The sequence below is a fragment of the Lissotriton vulgaris genome, chromosome 4_1 (genome assembly GCF_964263255.1).
Source record: "Lissotriton vulgaris chromosome 4_1, aLisVul1.2, whole genome shotgun sequence".
In the NCBI taxonomy this organism is placed as follows: domain Eukaryota; kingdom Metazoa; phylum Chordata; class Amphibia; order Caudata; family Salamandridae; genus Lissotriton; species Lissotriton vulgaris.
In genome coordinates, this window is record NC_141691.1 from 527130397 (window position 1) to 527152341 (window position 21945).

Below are 21945 nucleotides of genomic sequence, written 5' to 3' on the forward strand. Positions count from 1 at the left end.
TCTGTATGTTCCACTTAAGTCGGCGTAACCTTGGAATCCTAGGAAGAGAGAGATCTGTTTAAAATGGTGGTACAGACATCCTTTTCGTTAGTAGCCTCCTTCATATTTATTTACCTGCTCAAGGACTATTTTTTATCATTCGCACGGTACAGGAGGCAGTACTTCGCTTCTACATGTTGGACACAGTGAAGCACCTGGCCAAGTTTGGCAAATTTGTTTACTTCACTAGGCTGCCAAGCACACTGCTGGGACTGCCGTTCGACCCCTTTCTCAAAACAGACTGATTTAATATAAAAGACTGATCATCACTGGATTGTTTTTACCTAACAAAGCAAAAGAGAATTTTAACATTGTGTCATATATACACTTGCTCTTTTAAATTTTTAGATTTTATACTGCCATTATATAAACTGTATTTTTGTAATGGTTTTAAGTAACCACACAAATAAAGAATTCATTCATTCATTCACTGACCATTTTATTGTGCAGACCATGCAAAAAGAAACCTGCCCCCATCCCGCTCTAGAATTATACCTCTTACACAGGGCTTTTTACTCTACTTGGCTACATATTTGTAATTGTCCGCCTATATGCGTAATGGTTGCCTGTTCATGTGCACTTGAATAGAACTGTTGGTTATGGTGTCAAGCCTATGGTAAAGGCTATAAGCCTGATTGGTTCACTGGGATAAATGATGCCACATTCCGTAGGTTTTATCTTTTTATTATGAAATGTTCTGATCAAGCGAGTAGACCTGGCTTACTTATTGTGGAAAACATGTATTAAAGGCAATAAGTTTTAAGGATTAATAGTTATTACACTGTGATAAAGCCTGTAGCCAGGTATTTTGTTCGATGGAATCTCACAGATTATCATAGTAGCAAGGGTTTTGGTGTTGGTTACCCCCATGAAAAACCGTGGAAATGTGGTACAGTAGGGATCCTGGTAAGGCATTTTTCTGTACATTTGGAATTGTGACTGTACGCCTGAAGGTTACCTTGTGGGAAAGTTTACTCACACGTTTGACCTGAGTTGCTTATGGTGACAAGTTAAAGACCTGATTGCTGCACTGCTGAATATTATGCCAGATGTGGTATGTCTGATATGTTTATTATTAAAAGATATGACCGAAAACAGACCCGGCTTATTTATTGTGAAAAGAATTTAATAAAGTCAATAGGCCTTTGTCAGTGAATTGTTATCACACTGTTACATATTGTAGATGGATATTTTGTTACATCTAATCTCACAGGTTACCATAGTAGGCCAGGGTTATGGTGTTGGTCACCCATAATGACAAACCCTTGGAATATATTTCCAATCACGAACTTGAACACCTTATTAGACATCGTCTCCCAAGTGAAATCTGCCAAGACCCTCCTCCATTCTGGAAACATCCTATGGTGAGGGCACTGCTTAAAAAGGCTTACTTAAATTCTGAAGTTCTGGGTAATTTCTCATCTCTCTTGTCCCTGGGATAAGTAAGATTTTAGAAAAATGTCAATAAGGTTCTCTTTTTTTAAAAAACCTTTTATTATGGTGAACATAACAGACACAGGAGCCTTGGCCTACATCCACAGAGTGGCCGGCCGCCGGGCAGAGAGGCAAATCACACGAGGCAAGAACCAATATTATCCTAATACACAGCAAGTCGCCTACAACCACAGCGGGCCGGCCGTGTCAAACAATCTGCCAAAAATCACTGCAATGTGACATGTACCATCCGAAACACGAACTAATGATGAACCCACATTTACATTCTGTGTGCACAAGCAAAAACGAAAAGTAAAAAGAAAGAAGAGAAAAACACAGGTGGTCAATAGTCACTGCATTCTCAGGCAGGTTCATGCTGGCAAGCTTATAAATAGAGTCCTCCAAAAGGGAAACATACAGGAGGGGGGGGGGGCATTCGCCAAATATTAGGGCAAGAAGGCTCCCATACAGTCAAGAACCCAACAACAAGCTACATGAGCAACAACACATGCCAGTGGGTGCGCCAGCACATATCTAAGAAAGAGGAGCGGTGCGTATAACACAGTTGAGCTATGTTTGAAAGGATTAGGCCATCACAGGGGCTGATCAGCCGAGTCTGTGGCACCAGCGTCTGCCGCCCTGGCTGCAAGGTAGGAATGCAGAGGTGACCAGATGTCGCGAGGTCTAGAGGAGGCAGGCAGCAATTCAGTATAATTGGAGAGCTGTTCCTGACAAAAGATCAAGTCGTCCAACCATTCCTTAAACTTGGGCGCTCTCCCTCTGCCCCAGCGGCACGCCACCCTTCTCTTTGCCATCAACAATGACAACGCTATGTACTTACGAGATAGTGGTAGAACGGGCTGGACATAACCGAGTACTGCTAACAGCGGTGTACTATCTAATCGTATCTGTCATCTGATGCAGAGCCTTAAGACCTGCTCCCAGAAGGCCCGGACTACCGGGCAACTCCAAGCTAAGTGTAACATGTCCGCATTGGACGCATGGCATCTATCACAAGTGTCCGAGTCTCGTAGCCGATACCGGTGCATTTTGGCCGGTGTATAGTACAACCGATGGATGTATTTGTAGTGTATAACACGCAATCTGCTGCTAGCTGATATGCTCTGTTTGGAGGCAACAAAACTCCCATTGATCATCGGTGAGCTCGACCCCCAATTCCTCACTCCATCGCGCTCGAGACTCTGGAGGCGGTACTACCTGCAGCCCCTGAACAGTACGGTACAACAAGGAGACCAGTTTTGTGGGGGTGTCACGCTGCAGGAGCTGGTGGAGGGGTGTAAGCATGGGGGGGGCTCCGCTGGGAAAGCAGCATGCAAGGCTCGGATCCCAAGTTGGAGTCGTAAATATATAAAGCTATCTAGCGGTGTGCGGACCAAATTTTGAAAGAGGCAATCCGACGTGCGGAAATGGCCATCTTTGTACAAGTCACCCCAAGTGACAAGAGCAGCCCTGTCCTTAAGTTTATGAAAAATCGTCTCCTGCAGTAATGGCATAGCAGGGTGGTAGGCCAATGGCAAAAGTGGAGAATATAAAGAATCCGCTCCCAAGCGCTTCTTAATGCAGTGCCACACCGTGATCGTGGCATTTACAGTGTTTCGAGTGCGCACCCGAGCCTGTAGGTCAGCAAATAAGACCCCTTCTATTGGGATCGGTGTGCGAGCCAATGCTCGGCTGCCAGCTGCGGCATATATCGGGGGCGCCTTATCCAATAATATAGGTAATGGGCCTGAGCGCATATATAGTACAATTCGAGGTCCGGAACAGCAAAGCCACCTGCGGCATAAGGCCTGGTGAGAATCGACCACTGTAGTCAAGCTTGTTTCCCCCCCACACCAATCTAATCAATTGAGTCTTCAATAATGCAAAGAAGTGGCGCCCCGGGTGGTACGGGATGTTAAGGAAAAGGTAGAGTAGTTGTGGGAGTATGACCATTTTAATAAAAGACGCCCGAACAGCCAGTGACAGGGGGAGTTTAATCCAGCGGGACACTTTGTCAGTGATAAGGGTTAATGCAACCCCATAATTACGTCTCCTAATGTTGTCTTTATCCCTTGTGATGCCAATCCCCAGGTAACGGAGCTCGTCATCACACCACTCCAGTGGGTAGTCTAAAGGGAAGCGTGGCGTCGAGTCTGTGAGGGGAAAGAGACATGATTTACCCCAATTTATCTGGACTCCAGATATACCACCAAAAGCAACAAATTCTCGGAGGAGAACATTGAGATTGGAACCGGGATCTCGAACATACAGAGTGATGTCATCGGCATACATAGATATAAGAATCTGCCGCAGAGGGCAACGCAGAGCCATGACATTGTGCCGTTGCCTCAGACGTGCTGCCAGCGGTTCAGTGACCAGTGCGAACAGAAGAGGCGACAGGGGGCATCCCTGTCGGGTGCCCCTAGCAATCGGAAAGGGGGCAGACAAGTGCCCATTGATCAGTACCCTAACGCCTGGTTGGCAGTATAGGAACCTAATCCAGGAAATAAATAATGGGGGAAAGCCCATCCGTTGCATGACACCAAATATGTAATCCCATTCGACAGAGTCGAAAGCTTTGGTGGCATCGAGAAAGACCGCCGCCAGAGGAAGATCAGGGGAAACGGTGTCCAAAACAGTAAAAAGCGTGCGCAGGTTATGAGAGGTGGACCTCCCCTGAACAAATCCAGTGGTCAAGCAACAGAGTCAATCTGTTGGCAATGAGCTTCGCCAATATTTTTGCATCGCAATTGAGCAAGGAGAGGGGACGTTAAGAGTCGCACAAGTGGGATGGTTTTTCGGGCTTCAAGAGGGAGACCATGAGTGCTTCTCTCATGGATGGCGGAAGGACACCCACTTCCAGAGATTCTTCAAAGACCTCGCGCAGAATAGGCACCATCTGATCTGTGTAAGTTTTATAGAATTTAATCGGGATGCCGTCAAGGTCAGTGGCCTTGCCCGAGTGCATGCCCATTATGACGTCCCGGACCTCATCTAGTTCAAATGGAGCACATAAGAATTTGCGGTGCACATCGCTAAGCCACCCCAGAGTAATATCACCAAGATAGGAATCCAAATCCAGATCACGTTGGCCAACACTCGTGTACAGGGTGGTGTAGTGGTTGGTGAATTCATCTAGGATGGCGGGGGTATCCCAGCATCTTGTACCGTCTGATTTTTTTAAGTCTAATATAGTTGGAATGTGGTGGGTGTCTGACCACATCCGCAAGTGCTCTGCCGGGACGTTCCCCTTCCCCATAGCTACGTGCCACCCAATGTTTACCACGAAAGAGGACTTTTCTGAGCGCTTCCGCCATGTATTCCGTTAGTGTCTCTCTGTATTTATCCTGAGTGTCTCCTTCTGGACGTCTAGCTAAATCAGCTTCTAGCCTGCGGAGTTCCTGTTCTAATCTAAGGAGGGAGGAAGTTATGCTTTTTAAAACTCCAGCTCCCTTAGAGATGCAAACTCCCCTAGTGGTAACTTTGAATGCCTCCCAGATCGTTTCAACACTCTGAACAGATCCCTGATTGTTCTCGAAAAATTCCCTGATCTCATCCTCCAGTTCCGCTCGGAAGGCCTCATCCAGCAGCATACGTGTGTTTAGGCGCCAAGCGCTGCGCGGACATTCAAAGGACGCGGGGGAGAGGGTGAGCAGGACCGGAGCGTGGTCAGAGTAAGTCCTGGCTAAGTGCTGCACCGCACTAACCAGAGGGCCCAGGCCTCGAGATAAAAGCCAGTAGTCTAGTCGCGCCCAAGAAGCAGCGTGGGCGGTGAAGTGAGTGCCCTCTCGGCGACATGGATAAACGTGCCGCCAAGCGTTCAACAAATAATTCTCAGAAATGATATCGTGGAGCGTCGTGGCTGCCCTGGTGCGTTGGTGTGGCGCGGGATTAGATCTGTCGGCAGTAGGAGCGTGGGTAACATTAAAATCTCCTGCCCAGATGATATTGGTAGAGCCAATCTCCCTCACCTTGTCCCATAGTGAAGAGAAGAATACAGGGGAATCTAACATATAACAGCACACAAGCGTCACCGAGGCCAGTCCCAATCGCCCCCAGGTGAGGCAGAACCTCCCCTGCTCATCACTGAAGGAGCCTACTGCAGCAAAAGGCACGTTATTCTTAATCAGTATGACGGTGCCCCTGGCGTAGGTAGAATAGGATGAGGAGACCCTGTGCATTGACCAGCGGGAAGCAAAGGCAGGGGCCCGTAATGGGCAGAGATGGGTTTCCTGCAGCATCGCTATGTGGATGTGGTGGCGGTCTAGGTAAGCTATGATCTGCCTTCTCTTTCGAGGGTCCCCCAGTCCCCGGACATTCCATGTAAGGACGTTCAGCGGTGTTCCCCTATGAGTCATCGTGTGAGTAAGTAATTAAATAGAGCATTTCCAGCCAGATAAAAACGCAGTGTTCAAGAATGAAATGAAAATCATTAAACGCAATGTAGGGCACACATAGCCACTCGATAAGCACAGCCTTAGAAACAAGAAGCGCATGGAAATGTACAGCCAACCGTTCACCACAACATTCACGCAACCCCATTTCCCACCCCTCTGAAGCATCCCAACCATGCCAGTACCTTACACCAACCCCCCTGTATCCCCCCATCCCCCAAACAAAAAGAACAACAATAATTTAGGTCTCACTAAGCTCTTGTAGTGGACCAGATCGGGGTAATACCCGTAGGGGGCCGTCCAAGGTGGCGACACAACTTCGCCCCGTCTCACAAGCCAGAAGCAGGAGCTTTTGAGCAAGTAGACCGAGGTGCCCGATGTTAAGGAATGTGGTACTCACCAGGTCAAACAAAGACACCCCCCCCCCCCATATATATACGCAACGCGTCCAGCACCATCCTGACATCCAAAAGAAGGTTCACAGTCAGATAAGGATCAAGCAATCTATCAAGAAGCATGTATCTAAAGAGACCGTAAAAGTGACCTTCCCCACCTTCACCCCAGGGGTGAGTTTACAGCTACCCCGACATACAGGGGCAGAACAGTTCTCTCGTCAGCTTATACTTCAGATCCAGTCAAAAATCATTTCCAACTCAGATGAACAAAATACATAGATCTTACTACTGTTCCGCATCTGCGTCGGCCATCGGGGAATCTCGAGGATCATCTGCGGCTGCATCATGTCTAGCCGATCTCTTCAGGTGTTTCAGAAAGTCCTCCACCTGCTGTGGCTTCGTAAAGAACCGCTGCTTCCCCTGATGAGTAACTTGCAGTCTCGCCGGATACAAAAGTGCATAATCAATCTGCGCTTTCCGCAGTTTGGCCTTGACATCCAAAAACTTCTGGCGTTCCTCCTGCACCATCGGAGTGAAATCCGGATATATGAAAAACTTGACTCCGTTATAGGCCAGCTCTCGTCCGCTGCGTGCCACTCTCAATGCCGTATCCCGGTCTCTGTAGTTTAGGACGCGTGCTATTATAGGACAGGGAGTGTCACCGGGTTTGGGTCGGGGTGCCAGGGAGCGGTGCGCTCGCTCGACAATAAATTGGGCAGAGAAAGCCTCAGCACCCACGGCCTCCTGGAGCAACTTCTCCACATAGTCTTCCATACGCCGCATGTTGGTGGACTCCGGAATACCAATAAGGCGAATATTATTGCGCCGCCTGCGCGCCTCAAAGTCCTCATTTTTGGCCGCTATGTTGCGGAGAAGATTATCCATGCGAGACAGCTGGGACGTGTAAGTGGCAGTGACATCCTCAGAGTCAGAGATGCGTCTTTCTGCTTCCGTAATCCGCTCTTCATGCCCATCTAACTTGTGGGCGATGGCATCCATCCGTGATGACAGCCTGTCCACCTTGTCCACAATAGTGGCAAATCCCTGCCTGACTTCTCGAAGGATTTCCTATACGTGCCGCTGCTCCATCCACAGTGCGTCCAGGCTGTTCCCGATCCCCCTGGCTACGCCGGAGCGCTTTCTTGGCAGCCTCGAAGGTCATTTTGGGTTGGCGTGTGTCCGGCTTGCCTATCGCGCCAAATGGGTGTGACAAGGATCACTGTTCCCTCGTACCCGCAGTGCACAATTTCAGCTAGGATATGCGTGGAGGCTTTAGGAGGATCAAGTCACTGAGTGGTCAGGCCCGTCGTTTTGAACAGGTAGGTGCGCTCACGTCAGGGGCTTCCTGTAAGAAGGAAGTCCTCCCCGGAAGGTGGTTGCTGCGCCTCTTCTCCTCGTTCCAGGGAGCAACAACAGGACTCTGGCTTCAACAATACGTGAGGATAGGAAATGTCCCTCCTGTCTTCACTATGCAATGCGCTCCACCAAGCCCCCCAGTACCACTGCAGACTGGGGGCCTAGTATGGCAGCTGGGATTGCACTCTCTCCGTCTAGCGCTTCAATCAGCCGGGCGCGACTGTAGTGTACAGGCACCACAGCGTTTCCCACAGATCTGGGCTGGGTATGGGGACGCCGCACTTCTCAGCAACGCGTAGAGGCCTAGCGGTACTGCTACGTGGGCCGGCGCCACCGCAATTGCAGCAGCGAGTCCAGAACCAGCGATGGGCACCAGTGTGCACTCACCCCAACATTCACAAGGATCTCCTCCGCTGTGTGGCGGGCAGAAGCGGCAGCGCCGCAAACCGCAAGGGCCAAGCTCCCAGACGCAAATCAACCAGCCGCACCGCAACCCCGGTGTGGGGAAGCTTCTATGGCTCTGCCGCGGTCTCCTCAGAGCAGGGACGGGGACACCGCGCCTTCCAGCGGCACCCAGGGTGGGTATTTCCTTCTCTAAGGCCGCATCTAGGCCTGAAGCTGCAGCGGTCATCAGCAAAACTCCTCCCCGACGTTCGCCAGGGGGGGTCGGCTCCACATATGCTCACCTCCGCGGTACAGTGGACAGCAGTAGCAACGCCGCGGGCATCAAGGTCCGGCTTCCACGGCCGCGATCCAGAGTTACGGCCGCCGCGGCCCAGTCAGCCGCGTCACAGCCTCGGTGCCGGGTAGCCTCCGAGGCCGGATCACCAGCACCGGGATTCTTGCTGTCAGGCGGGGTCTCCTCTCGGCACAGATTTCAGTGGCAGCGAGCGGGTAATAAGAGCAAGACTCGGTCCGGAGGTGCTGCACGATGAGCACTACAAGCTTGGGGTATCAGTCACCTAGTTGGGCCAATAAAAGGATGATTTACAGGATAAATAACACCGGACGGCAGGAGCTCGCTACAGAGCGGCCATCTGCTAGTGCGCCACCTAGCGCCCCCGTCAATAAGGTTCTCTCCGAGTTTTTAGAAACTCATAATATACTGCTCTTCTCCCAACAAGATTACGACCACAGCATGGTACAGAAACTGGCCTTCTTGTGGTAGTCGAAGAATCTAAGAAATCCTTGACCAAGGAGGAGCAGTAGCTGTTATCTTCCTCGACCTGAGCTCCGCAATTGATACTGTCAATTATGACATCCTTATCAATAGACTTAGAAATGTTGGAGTCTCAGGTGGCGTCATCACCTGGTTTTAGTCTTTCTTAGCTGGCAGAACGTTCCAGGTTTTCGAAGGAGGCAATACCTCCAAGACCCTGTCGCTCAGCTGCTAAGTGGCCCAATACTCGTCACAGAGCCCCACTTTTTTTAATGTGTATATGAGACCTCTTGCGTAGATTGTCCTGCCATTCGGGATTAACATTGTCACAATGCAGACGATGCGCAACTGGTGGTCGCTCTTAACCTCTCCCAGAACTTCTTGTCTGTAACCCTGTCTAGAGAAAGTGACTAATTGTATGAGCTACTCTTGTCTTGCGCTTAATGAAGATAAAACAGAGTTAACGGTCCTGGGCAACCCTTCCATCTCTGATCACGGACTGGCATGGCCAAACTGTCTTGGCCCTGCTCTGGCCCCTAAAACGATGGTTGGCTGAACAAGCCCTTTAAGATGGACCACCAAGCAGTGAAACTGGCAGCAACCTACTATGGCATTATTGGAATACTTAAAGTCAACCACTCCTTCCCATAACGGCAAGGAGAATCCTGATCCAGGCTCTGATTCTGTCCCTCCTGGACTACGGAAAATACCTCTATCTAGGGGCCCCTAGTCATCTTTAAGGTTGTTGCAAGTCGTGCAGAACTGTGCAGCTCGGATGCTGCTTAATATCCCCAAAACCCAGTCTGCCAAACCAGCTTTGAAGACCTTACACTGGCTGCCAATTAATGAGAGAATAAAGTTCAAATCTCTGTGCATAGCCCACAAGACCCTCTGGGGGAAAGGGCCACCAATCAATCACGCTCTCATAATTTTCTATTGTCCCAGGCAATGCCTACGATCGGCTAACCTGTTCTTAGCCTTAGTTCCTAAAATGAAAAGATGTGGCGGTCATTCTTTCTCATAAAAGACTGCTAGATTGTGGAACACCCTACCTCCACATCTTCACTCAAGGACCCACCAACTCTCTTTCTGGAAGCTGCTCAAAAACTGGTTGTTTCAAAAAGCCGCCCCATAAGCTACTAGCCTGCTGTTCTGTCTGATGCTAATAGCACTGGGATGCTTCTGGGTAGCCAACGAAATAATATTTCCACTGTGATGATTCTTTTTTGGCCTCTTGAAAGGCAGGCCTATATCATTATGCGAACTGTGATTTAATATATATTTGTAATTTTATAACTGTATGCTGTACACATGGTTGCCAGTTTATGTGCACTTCAGTAGGCCTGTATTGGTTGTGGTGTTAAGCCAATGATAAATGTTATAGGACTTAGTTTTAGTGGGAAGCGTGTGCTTGATTGTTCTATAGGTTTGATGTGCTTATTAGGAAACATTAAGCTCAAGCCAATAGGCCTGACATACTTTTTTGGAATATGTGTATTTTTTATTGGCATTTCAAAAAGTTGTATACATACCACATTATGGCACATAACCACGTTATACATTAATATAAGCATGTAAAGCTTTGGCTTATACAGAATAATGTTACATGTCCATATCATTTCAGCTGACACAATCATCGTAACATTTTCTCCGTAAGTTGCCAGCAAATATTTGTACATTTTATAGAGATAAAGAGAACACCTCGATCAATGAACACAAATCTCCCCCCTCCGCCCCCCCTTCCTTCTAGGCCTGGCGTACTTATTGTGACAGCATCTGTTAAAGGCAACAGGCTTCTAAGGATGGATAGCTATTTCAGTGTGATAGACTGTAGGCAGTTATTTTGCTGTAAGGAATCTTTAACATTGTGGCAGTAGGCAATGGCTTTGATGTTGGTGGCCCACCTGAACAAACCATAGGGATAGAAGATTGGCACTATGATCATCCTTATTATGCTCTACCAAAAGGAATTTATATAGTGTTTTGACAACTGAAATTCCGCACATCATTGTCATTTTATTACAGTATACCTGATGGTTGTCTTATGGGAAGCCCTATGCCCAGCATAGAAAAATCTGAGTTGGTTATGGTGACAAACTAACGATGAAAGTTATTGGCATGGTTGTTTGTTATGAAAAGGTACAGTTATGAAAGTGACATATTGATTGCGATAAGCATATGTTAAAGTAAATAGGCATTTCAGGATGGATTGTCATTACACAATATTAAGCCTACTAGTAGGTATTTTGTTATAAGGAATCTCACAGATTATTTTAAAAGGCAGTGCTTTTAGTGTTTGTTACCCCCTCTGCCAAACAATGGGTGTAGGAGATATGCACTGTGCGAATCCTTGTTAGATTCTTAACAGAGATAATATTTTGCGTTTCCAACTATAATTTTGTATACAACTCTAATTTTATGACTGTGTGCCTGATGGTTGCCTTGTGAAAAAGCTTAAGCTCAATATAGTTGAGTTGGTTATGATGACAGGCCAATGATAACAGCCGGGTCTGGTGGCTTAGTGGACAAATGCGTCCTCTGTAGGGGCCTGTGTTTGACGGCATGGTCACAGGTTCAAATCCTGGCAGGTTCACTCAGCCTTTTATCTTTCTGATGTCTATAAAATGAATATGCCCCCTCTGCTCTTCTGGCTTAAGTGCTGGTTGAATAAAGATCTTGTCCTCAACCACCAGCTGCTCAAAGAGGCCATGTCCATGGACAACATGCTCAATATCCCCTGGTTAAAATATCTAAAAACATGTTTTAATGATTTGGGGCGTCCAGACCTCTTTTTAAATCCTGAAAAGATTACCCCTGGGGATGTGGATTACATAAAAAATACATTCTCCCTATGGCAAAAATCAAATAGAGATGGGGCAGTTATGGTAAAACCCAGGGTACGCAAATTCATGTTACTTAAAACCGTTCCATCGCTGGAACCACACCTTATGTGGCCCCTCTCTTCTCACGAGCGGTTTCTATGAACAAGGTTTAGGCTTGATTATTATCATCTCCTATTGGCTGTTCATGAGGGAAGCCATAGAGGCCAGGTGCTGTCTCCCTGTGGCTGCGATGATTCATCTCCACAGGATCTGACTCACTTTATGTTTTTTTGCCGCCACTAATATGCCCCCAGGAGGTTCTTCTTAAAGCCTCTTTTAAAAAAGATTAATTTTACTCAGGTCCGCCCAGTCCTCTGCTTTTTGCAAATGTTAAAACCAGGAAGTACTTTATTTGTGGTTGGATTTTTAAAATCAGCTTTGAGACTGAGGAAGAGTTTTTCAAATTAATGGTTTTACACACCGTGGCCACTGTTTTAAATGGTAAAATTCTATCCCAGTTTTTTACATAAATTGTATGGGTACCAGGTTCTTATTAGGTCTATACCAATATTTTCATGATTCTTTTAAAATACATGTTTACCATTACTGTACCTGGGTTTTAAAATTGTCTTTTTATCACTGTAATGTTGCTTTTATGGTTTGATTTTGGTAAACCCGAATAAAATATTTTTGAATTGAATTGAATACCATTGAGTTGAGTAACAATAAACATCCGTTATTCAGCACCAAGATACCGTTCTGGGTGAACATGCACTTTACACAATTACACATGTTATATGTCAATGTTATATGTTAAGTTCTATGCATTATTGGTGCACCAGGAAAAGGTGTTTCAGATGCCATAAGTCTGATCTATTTGTTAGGAAACATTATAATGAAGGCAGTAAGCCTGATTTATTTACAGCGTAACATATATGATAAAGCCATTAGGCCTTAAAGGGTGGATTATTTTTGCACCATATTAAACCCTGCAGTCAGTTTTATTTTTTACAGGACATCTCACGTTACCCTTGTCAGGAAGGAATTTGGTCTTGGTTGCCACATTTGACAAACCCTGTGGTAGAAGATTTGCACTGTAATCATTCTTGGTAGATTTCTGTGGAAGGCTTGACAGCCTTAGCTGTCAACTAGGATTGGGTAATTAAAAAAAAATCATTAAATAATGCATATCTATCTCCGCTCACCAAGTCGCTGCTGGAGCGGTTTCCCTTCCTACGATGTTGATGCCGTCTGTGGCAACAGCGGCCACTCAGTTTCTTGCTCCACAACACCTTCATAAAATCAAGAGACTGCACACCAGTAAACGGCACAATAATTGATTGTGCACTAACTTTTAAAGACGACGTGTTTCGGTGTTTGCCTTCATCAAGTTACTTCCTATACTCCAATTTCCCTTAGAAATAGATTTACAGGCCCATAGAAAGAGAGAGACAAAATACTTGCAATGTTAAACATCTCATGACGGCTTTCAACATTAAAAGGTTATAATAACCAAATAATTCATCTGCAATCCTATTAATACTAATAAACAATAATAAGAAATAAAATGAGAAATAAAGTGAAATAGATTAAGCACATGATTACATTGACATTGTAAACATCATATGGAGTCATTGTTGGCAATCACGAATTTGAATAATTACATGGTATCGCTTTTACGGATTTCAATGTGGAGTACATTCACGTCACATTTCATCTCCAATCCTTATAAATTGTAAGTTATGTGGAATAAAAACATTTATCATATAAATTAGTGAGCCCCCCCCCGCAATGATAAATTCATGTTTCCATGCGGTACACATTGTGCACGTATCTCTATCTTTGAAACGTATTCATATAGGAACATTTATGAATATTATATATTCCTATCTACTTCATAACCGCCCATCACCATGTTCACATCGTATAATATTGATGCTACATGGAGGGTCGGAACTTGAATATAATCTCTGCTTACCTTCTGCCGGCACTAGTTGGGGAGGCTCTGCGAGTCCTAGGCAAGATCATGCTGGACCTCCCCCAAGGGACATTGATAATAGGGGGTGACTTTAACCTGACAATGAATGATCAACTGGACAGACACCCCCAGAGACGCTCCCACAAGCCAGGGTCTGACTTGGCAGACTTTACACAAGCAATGGGACTCGAAGACCTTTGGCGGCTACAGCACCCTGCCACTACACACACTATTCGAATGCCCATAAAAGTATGTCTCGTATTGATTATTTTCTCTGCCCCTCGGCGGATGTGGGGTACCTCCGAAACATGCGAGGTCTTCCTCGCTGTATATCCGACCACTCCCCCCTCAGTGTTGACCTCACCTACAGACCAACAATTCTCCCGCGGACCGATTGTCCTTAGCCCATGGATTCTGAAGATCCCAGATATCAAAGATGACCTTATCGAACAAACGGACTTCTACTTCTCTGAGAACGTTGGCTCTGTATCGTCAGCAACTACGATATGGGAGGCCTAAAAAGCTGTCCTCAAAGGCAGGGCCCTGGCCCTCAAAATAGGTTATGTGCGTAAATACAATTAGCAGGTGACTCAAGCCGAGGCTGATTTGCTTCGTCTGGAATCTGCCCACAACGCCGATCCCTCAGGGGACACGGCTCGCCGGCTCCTGACAAAACAGCTGGAATTCAGGACACTGGCCTCAGAGTTGTCGCAGGCTCGGCTCCTCCACACCCGCCACAGAATTTATGAATTAGGGGATCGCGCTGGCAAAATGCTGGCGTGGCTGAAACGTCGTGAGCAGGGATCGAGATGGGTCCCCTTGCTTCTCCGTTCCGACGACTCCGGTGTCACAGACCCCCAGGAGGTGGCCGAAACCTTTGCTGATCACCTCGAACAGGTCTATACGGCCAGAGCGCAGTACACCACCGAAAATTGTCTGCAACTCTTGAAAGAGATGCACCTGCCCACTATATCCGAAGCTGAGAGAGAGGTGCTAGACGCGGAGCTCACGTTGGAGGAGGTCAATAATGCTATATTTGCGATTTAATCCGGTAAGGCCCCATGGGCCTCAACGGGATCCCAATTGAATTCCTGAAGGCCACAGCCTTAGGTATAACTCCCCACCTGAAACACATGTTTGAGGAGAGCCGCGAGAAAGGCTCTCTACCGCTAGATCAGCGATTGGCCTCCATAGTTGTCCCTCCCAAACCTAATAAACCACCTACAGTTTGTGGCTCTTACAGACCGATCTCGTTAATCAGCTCGGAAGCCAAAGTCTTGGCCAAACTCCTAGCAACCAGGCTCCACACGGTCCTTCCATCTTTAATTCACGCCGATCAGTCGGGATTCCTTCCAGAGCGTAACACCGCCCTAAATCTCCGCAGAGTCAATAATGTGTTGGGTAGAATGCCATATATACAGGAGGAGGCCGAATGGTTGTACCTCTTCGCAGTTCTGCCGTGGTTTGGTTTTGGCTCTAAATTCATACAATGGGTCCGGTTGCTGTACACCGACCTAATGGGACAGGTACGAGTTAACAATCATACCTCCAGGCAATTTCGCTAAATAGAGGGACCAGACAGGGCTGCCTCTTGTCGCCGCTGCTGTTTACCCTCACTCTGGAACCGCTGGCTCACTGGATCCGTTCTGATGCTTCCATACGGGGCCTTAAATGGAACGACGGTATTATCGACAAAATCTCCCTATATGCTGATGACATTTTGGTCTACATGACGTCCCCGGCATCCTCCATTAACAGCCTATTTCATGTCATTATGAACTTAGGGAAATATTCCGGCTACTCCATTAACTGGTCAAAGTCTGCCTTATACTTATTACATGGCCCCCCATCCGTTCTGCCCCGGGGTTATTCTATTCCCCTGGCACCCGATGGTTTCAAATACCTTGGGAACTTTGTTACTCCAGATCCAAAACTATGCTATGATCATAAACAGGGGGTCCACTGCAACGACTACATGATGATATCTCTCACTGGAGGTCTGCCGCTGTCCCTCCCCGGTGTAGCCGCCCTATTCAAAATGTTGGCCCTCCCGCGCTTTTTATACGCTTTCCAAAACTGCCCCTTTCCTATGCAGACTCCTTTTTGACCGCGCTGGAAGGAGACATGCGTCTGCTATTGTGGGACGGAAGGGCTCCTCGCGTCGCTCTCCATAAACTCACCAAGGGATGGTATGGCGGTGGCATTGCCCTGCCTGACATGCGCCTGTACTATTGGGCATCCCAGCTGGTGGCCACCAACTCCTGGATCCACGGATCACCCACAAACCCAGCATTTAATTTGGAGAGATATCAAACGGGACGTGAAGGTTACTTGGGGTCGCTATACAGTAAACCCGTTCGTAACCGCTATGTTGGTCCAATGTGCCAGACGACGGCCTTATGGCACCGAGCCACAAAAAGTCTGGGATGGTCCGATAGGTTTACCAAAGCCACTACCCTCTGGTCCTCTCAGGCCCTTGGCTCCTTGTGCTTCCACCTAGGTTTCAATAAATGGGACACCATAGGCATATCCACCCTGGGAGACATGCTACCCAAAGGGAAGCTCCTATCCTTTTCTGCTCTCCAGAAGAAGCATGCACTGGCACAAGGGGAGGCCTTTCGATATCTTCAGATTAAACACGCCATCCTTACGACTGTACCCGATCTCCCTTCCCTCCCCGAAGCCTCACCCCTTGAAGACAGGTTACTCTCCGAACCCCTTCTGACGAAGGCTATCTCCTGCACCTACCGCAAGCTTTGTAACAATCTACCTGACTCTTTCCAGGCCCTGCGCGACAAATGGGAGGGGGATGTGGAACACTTAGAAAAGGAAGATTGGCAGACGGCGCTGATGTCCCCAAGGAAATCGGCCATTAGTCACCGTTTCCGCCTGATACAACTCAAAATCCTTCACAGGATACATGTCCGGTCCCCTACTGGCGTAACTTGGCAGGCGCCCAAACGACTTATGTCTGCGGGCTGCGGCTTAACTGGTACTTTCTATCACACCTTGTGGGAATGCCCCGTGGTGCAGATCCTGTAGACCAGGCCAACCAAGAAAATGGCGGCGGCGCTAGGGAAGCAGATCCCAATGACTCCTAGGGGAGGGCTCCTCAATGTCTGGGGGGCAACGGATCTGACAGATATAGAACATCAATGGCTGGCCCTCAGCTGTCTCCTTATAAAACGTTCCATAGCGATGAAGTGGGGTTCTCCTGATTGTCCTCTGGTGGTGGATTGGACCGCAGAAATGGATAGAGCTATGAAAGCTGAAAAAACAGTTTTACAAACTCCGAGGGTGCCCCAAGAAATGGGACAAGAAGTGGGGTAAATGGAATGCATATAGGGGTGAGATCTGAAGCTCTCCCACTACGGACATTGCTATGGACAGGTTGAGAAATCTGTATAGCGACCCAAACTGATAGGTATTGACTATTGTATTATGATGTGTATTGCCCTGTGTTGTCTTCGGAAGTCTTTTTATGATTGTAATTGAATTGATTTTTAGGTTTCGCCCTGGCCGTAGCACCTGCGAAGCAGGTGCTCCGCCCAGGGCGAAATCCTATGTCTCTACATATGGGGCTTTGGTCCCGCCTCTGTCTTCCATTGGCTAGCTCCATAAATGGAGGCTAGCCATTGGAAGAGATTGGCTGTCAATCACGCTTTCCCCGTGAAAACGCGATTCGGGGGCGTTTCTCGGTCTTTTTTTAAGTCCCACCCCTTTTGTCGTCCTGTCTTTCTGGGCTCCGCCCACTCCCGCATCTTGTTAAACAGTGGCAGCGGCAAACAGGAAAAAAATATATATTTGACATGGATGGGCCTTATAAACCAGACTTTTTAGGATGAAGCTAAGAAAAAGATAATAGTTTATTGGACTCGAGCAGCCTTCTTAAAAAAAAGAAAAACACGAGCGGCAAGCAGTATGATTAAGTATAAATCATTTACAAGTGATTACAATTTTTGAAAAATATTTGCTGTTCTACATTACACGTTTGTTTTTCCTATTTTATGGTTGAACTGTTCCATTCTCTGTTCACTTCCTACAAGAATTTCTTTTCTAAAATGGCGCATTTCATACTGTAAAGGCGCCATATTGAGCATAGAAACGTTTCTATAGTGAACTCTCAATTAGGCGGGGCATAGGTGCAAGATGACCTCGCCCTTTTGTGATTTGTCCTTACTCAGCTACGTGTGCCGTGGCTATACCGGCTGGCCAATCCGCATACCCATGACTATCTGTGGGTGTTGTGACCCATGGTGGCGGGAAATCTAGGCGAAGTTTTCGTGCCATTCGCTTAGAGCATTGAGTCGGGCAGAAGGAAGACCAGCGGCTCTGCGTGATCCCAAGAACCCACACCGCCCGACTGCTAATTTTTCCCGTTACCTACACCCCTTGAAGCACCAGCATGGCCGCAGCTCCGCAGACTGATTTGGTGGACGACAGGGAAATGCGCGAGGCGCAGCGAGACTACTTGGATTTTCTGGACGATGAGGTGAGTCCGACTTGAGCCAGAAAGGATAATAAAGAGACCCGGCCTGGGATGTGCGTTTCTCGCGACAGGGGCGACGCATGACCTGATCCGTGTTGCAGCCCCGCCCGTCAGGGGCCGTAATGGGAGCGAAGAACCGAAATACTAATTACCGCGAACCTTCATTACTACACACTCCACTAAAGCCACCTAAAGGGTTCGGCAGATCTCCCGGGTTTCCCCCCTACCAGACCTCTAAGCTTACCACTCACCATCTTTGCATTGTTTACCGATCTCGTTATTCACGGAGACACTTCAGCGCCTGTGCATAGAAGTTATAATGGAGTGCCAGATCTAAATTCTAGTGTTTCTTCATTTCCTGGCATTGTGCAAGTTGTTTCTGCTACCTGCCCACCTTATTAATGTGCAGACTGTTGATATGGCCTTTCCATTACACTTTTGTTTAAGCGCACGATCCACTTTTAGTTATTTGATTTTGATATACAGGTCATGTATTAACTTGTTGCAAACTTCGAGAGTGGTGGGTGGCTTTAAGGCGGAGCACGTTTCTTGCTTGCAGCGCGCTAGCTGGCTAGAAGTGGAGACGGGCATCCCTATAGTTAGATCGACCTCCATTCTTAGGGCTCTAGGTTAATAATGTAATTTCGGCTACGATTTCGATGTATTGGTCTCCGTAAGGACTTTTGTGCTTGTTAATGTTATGTTTGTTTTTTCTTTTAAACTATACTGATTCACAAATAATGCACATTAATACACAAACTTATTTCATGCAAACATGTTTGGATTCAGAAAGAATTCTTGTGATAGCGAACGATTATGAAAATGTGATGTGTATGTGTGGCTCTGTGTGTGTGGCTCTGTGTGTGTGTGTGTGTGTGTGTGTGTGTGTGTGACTCTAGGTGTGTGTGTGTGTGTGTGTGTGTGTGTGTGGCTGGCTCTGGGTGTGTGTGTGGCTGGCTCTGGGTGTGTGTGTGTGTGGGGCTGGCTCTGGGTGTGTGTGTGTGTGTGTGTGAGGCTGGCTCTGGGTGTGTGTGTGTGTGTGGCTGGCTCTGAGTGTGTGGGGCTGGCTCTGGGTGTTTGTGTGTGGCTGGCTCTGGGTGTGTTTGTGTGGCTCTGGGTGTGTGTATGTGTGGTAGTAATTGCTGTCTGCTGAGCTCGTCCGTAGGGTACAATAGGTCTCACATTTGCGAGAGATTAAGCTAATGGCAATGTAAATGACAATGCCATTTATTTATCTGTCTTCAAAACCAACACATAAATACAAATTTTGTCATTTACAATGCCAATAGCTCAAACTTTTCCAAAGGCGAAACCATTGCATTGTAAATGCTTGTTTAGATTGCGTCTATCAGATTATCAGAAACGATTCTGAATTGTCCCGATGCCTGTATTAGGGTCACCTTTCGCATTTGTGATTTATATTGCTGAATGTGCTCTGAATTTGTGTTTTCAATAAAAAATTTATTTAAAAAAATATATATATCCACCACCGAGAGGCACGGAGGAGGGGGCGGTCGCCGCACAGCCATGCGGGCGGGGGGGCCAAGAGCCCCCCCTTTTCATTCTTAATAGTCTTCATAGACTAAGTACAAAACCTGAAGTGGATATGTTTACATTGTGCACTGGGTGATAGAATGGCCTTAAATAACATTTTGCTTTTGTCTGGCATGCTGAAACAAGATCATGATAATGGATGCTTCACGAGCTATTGAAGCTGCCTCCCTCAAACAAGTTCAGTCAGAGTTTCAAGGGACCCATTTAAACCGGAAGTCTTGCAAACATCTAATCCAGGGTTTCTGGCCTCTGGCCTTCTGGCCTCTGCCCTGTGCCCCGCCTCCTGACGCCATTTCCCTCCACAACAATTGGAAGACTCCGTGGTGGACCAGAGAATTCAGGCGATTTAGTAGGAGAGCAGGAGTGCAGCGAAATTGTGGCTTGGTAAAGTTCTGGCCAAGAATCTGACAAAGAAGGATTTAGATGCTATTTTGTCAAAGGCGGCAAAGACTAAACCAGGACCAACCTTTTTCCGCAACCTTGGCGACAGAGGGCCTCAGACTGGATTTAATATTGCATTCAAAATGCTGGACACAGATGACAATGAACAGGTTGAAAAAAAGGAATTCTTTAAGTTGCAAAGGATACTTGGACATAAGGATGAAGTTGCGCCTACTGCATTAACGACTGCTTCTGAGATTGACCCGGAAAGCCAGGATATTAACACCACATTGCTGGTGCATTTCTTTGGAAGAGGGGGATTAGAGAAACTTCAGTACTCCGAGTTTCAAAGATTCACTGAAAATTTGCAAACTGAAGTTCAAGAAATGGAATTCATACAGTTCTCCAAAGGTATGAATTACATGAGGAAAGAAGATTTTGCCGAGTGGTTGCTTCTTTACACTGATCAGGAAAATAACGATATCTACTGGCAGAACGTGAGAGGTCGAATATCAGCTGGGGAGGGTATCAGTTTGGAAGAATTCAAGAGCTTCTGTCGCTTTATGAACACTCTGGAAGACTTCTCAATCACAATGCAGATGTTTAGCGTGGCCAATCGCGCTGTGAAATTGGCCGAATTCATGAGGGCTGTAAAAGTTGCCACAGGGCAGGATCTTTCAAAAAAACGTTTTGGAAACTATCTTCAAGATCTTTGATTTAGATGGCGACGACTGCCTCAGCCACTGAGAGTTTCTCGGAGTTTTGAAGAACAGACTACATCGTGGTTTGAAGGTCCAGCAACAGCAAGGAATGCCAGGCTACTGGAAATGCGTGAAAAGAGAAACTATCAAAGGAGCAAAAGAGGCCTGGAAGCAAGCGGGGAAGAGTCCTTTTTAAAGGTCCTTTCTGCCAAGGGGCATTGCCCGTCCCGTGCCTTAAAGCAGTGCCAAAAAGCTCGTTCTGGGTTTATTTTATGAATTTTGTAACTGGTTACCTCTGGTGTTTATGCTTGATAAAAAAAAATTACAGTATTGTTTTACAGTAATCACATTGTCTTTTCCTATGTAATCGTGGAAATGTGTTTTTTTTGTATGAGTTTAACAATGATTTTCTGGGAAACAAAAACGCAATTGCAGTTTTACTAGAAACGTGATGTTTACAAATGTATTATGGAAATATTTTGTATGGCAGTGGGCTGGACAAACTGCATGAAGCGTCTGCTTTTATCTGGAAATGCTGGTGTAATTGTTGTAATAGGCATGCGTGGTGGTCTTCTGTTTACTGCATGGGTTAAGTGTGGTTTCCTGACATCCTAAACTGGAACTATGAAGACATCTCCGAGGTGTGTCCTTTCTGGAGGAGACAGACTTCATGGTATGGAGCAGAGTGCCTCAATGAACAGATTTTCATCTCTAGCCCTAAAGAACTGTAGCTATAGATTGTCATAGTAACAGTGATGTTGCAACAGTTTGTTGAATGGGTGATCCTTTATTGTTTACATATGCCCTAAAGGGTGCCAGGAAAGTACTTTTGTTTATATAGAACCGTTTCTAGCTTGCAAGCTTCTATTTTTTGATTCCTCATCCGAAGTGTACTAATAAAGTTATAACCATGAAAAAAAATATATATATATATATATATTACCTACTGGCGGTCGCCAGTAGGTATATATAGTTAGGATTTTTTCCCTATGGGATTTCTGAAAATTCTATGCCTAATAACTTTTGCGTTCGTGGACGGAATTGGCTGAAATTTTCAGGAAAATGGCACATTTTGTTTCTGAGCAGACCTTGAAAATTTGGGGGGGTTTTGTGGAGGGGGGGCCGAGAAAAAAGGGGGGTCCCAAAACGCCTTTTTCCCATGTTAATTTCCATAGGGCGGTTGGACTCACTTTTAGCCCGAACGGCTGAATGGATTTTCACGAAACTTGGCAAAATTGTAGGG

The 21945-nt window shown here is 46.7% G+C and overlaps 1 protein-coding gene and 1 pseudogene across 1 annotated transcript in view; both read left to right on the plus strand.

Annotated features, from left to right (window-relative positions):
- Nucleotides 1-21945, plus strand: part of SLC25A14 (solute carrier family 25 member 14) — a 329441-nt gene that overhangs the window by 195161 nt on the left and 112335 nt on the right. The window lies entirely within an intron of this gene.
- On the plus strand, nt 17983-21623 carry LOC147721196 (calcium uptake protein 2, mitochondrial pseudogene; annotated as a pseudogene).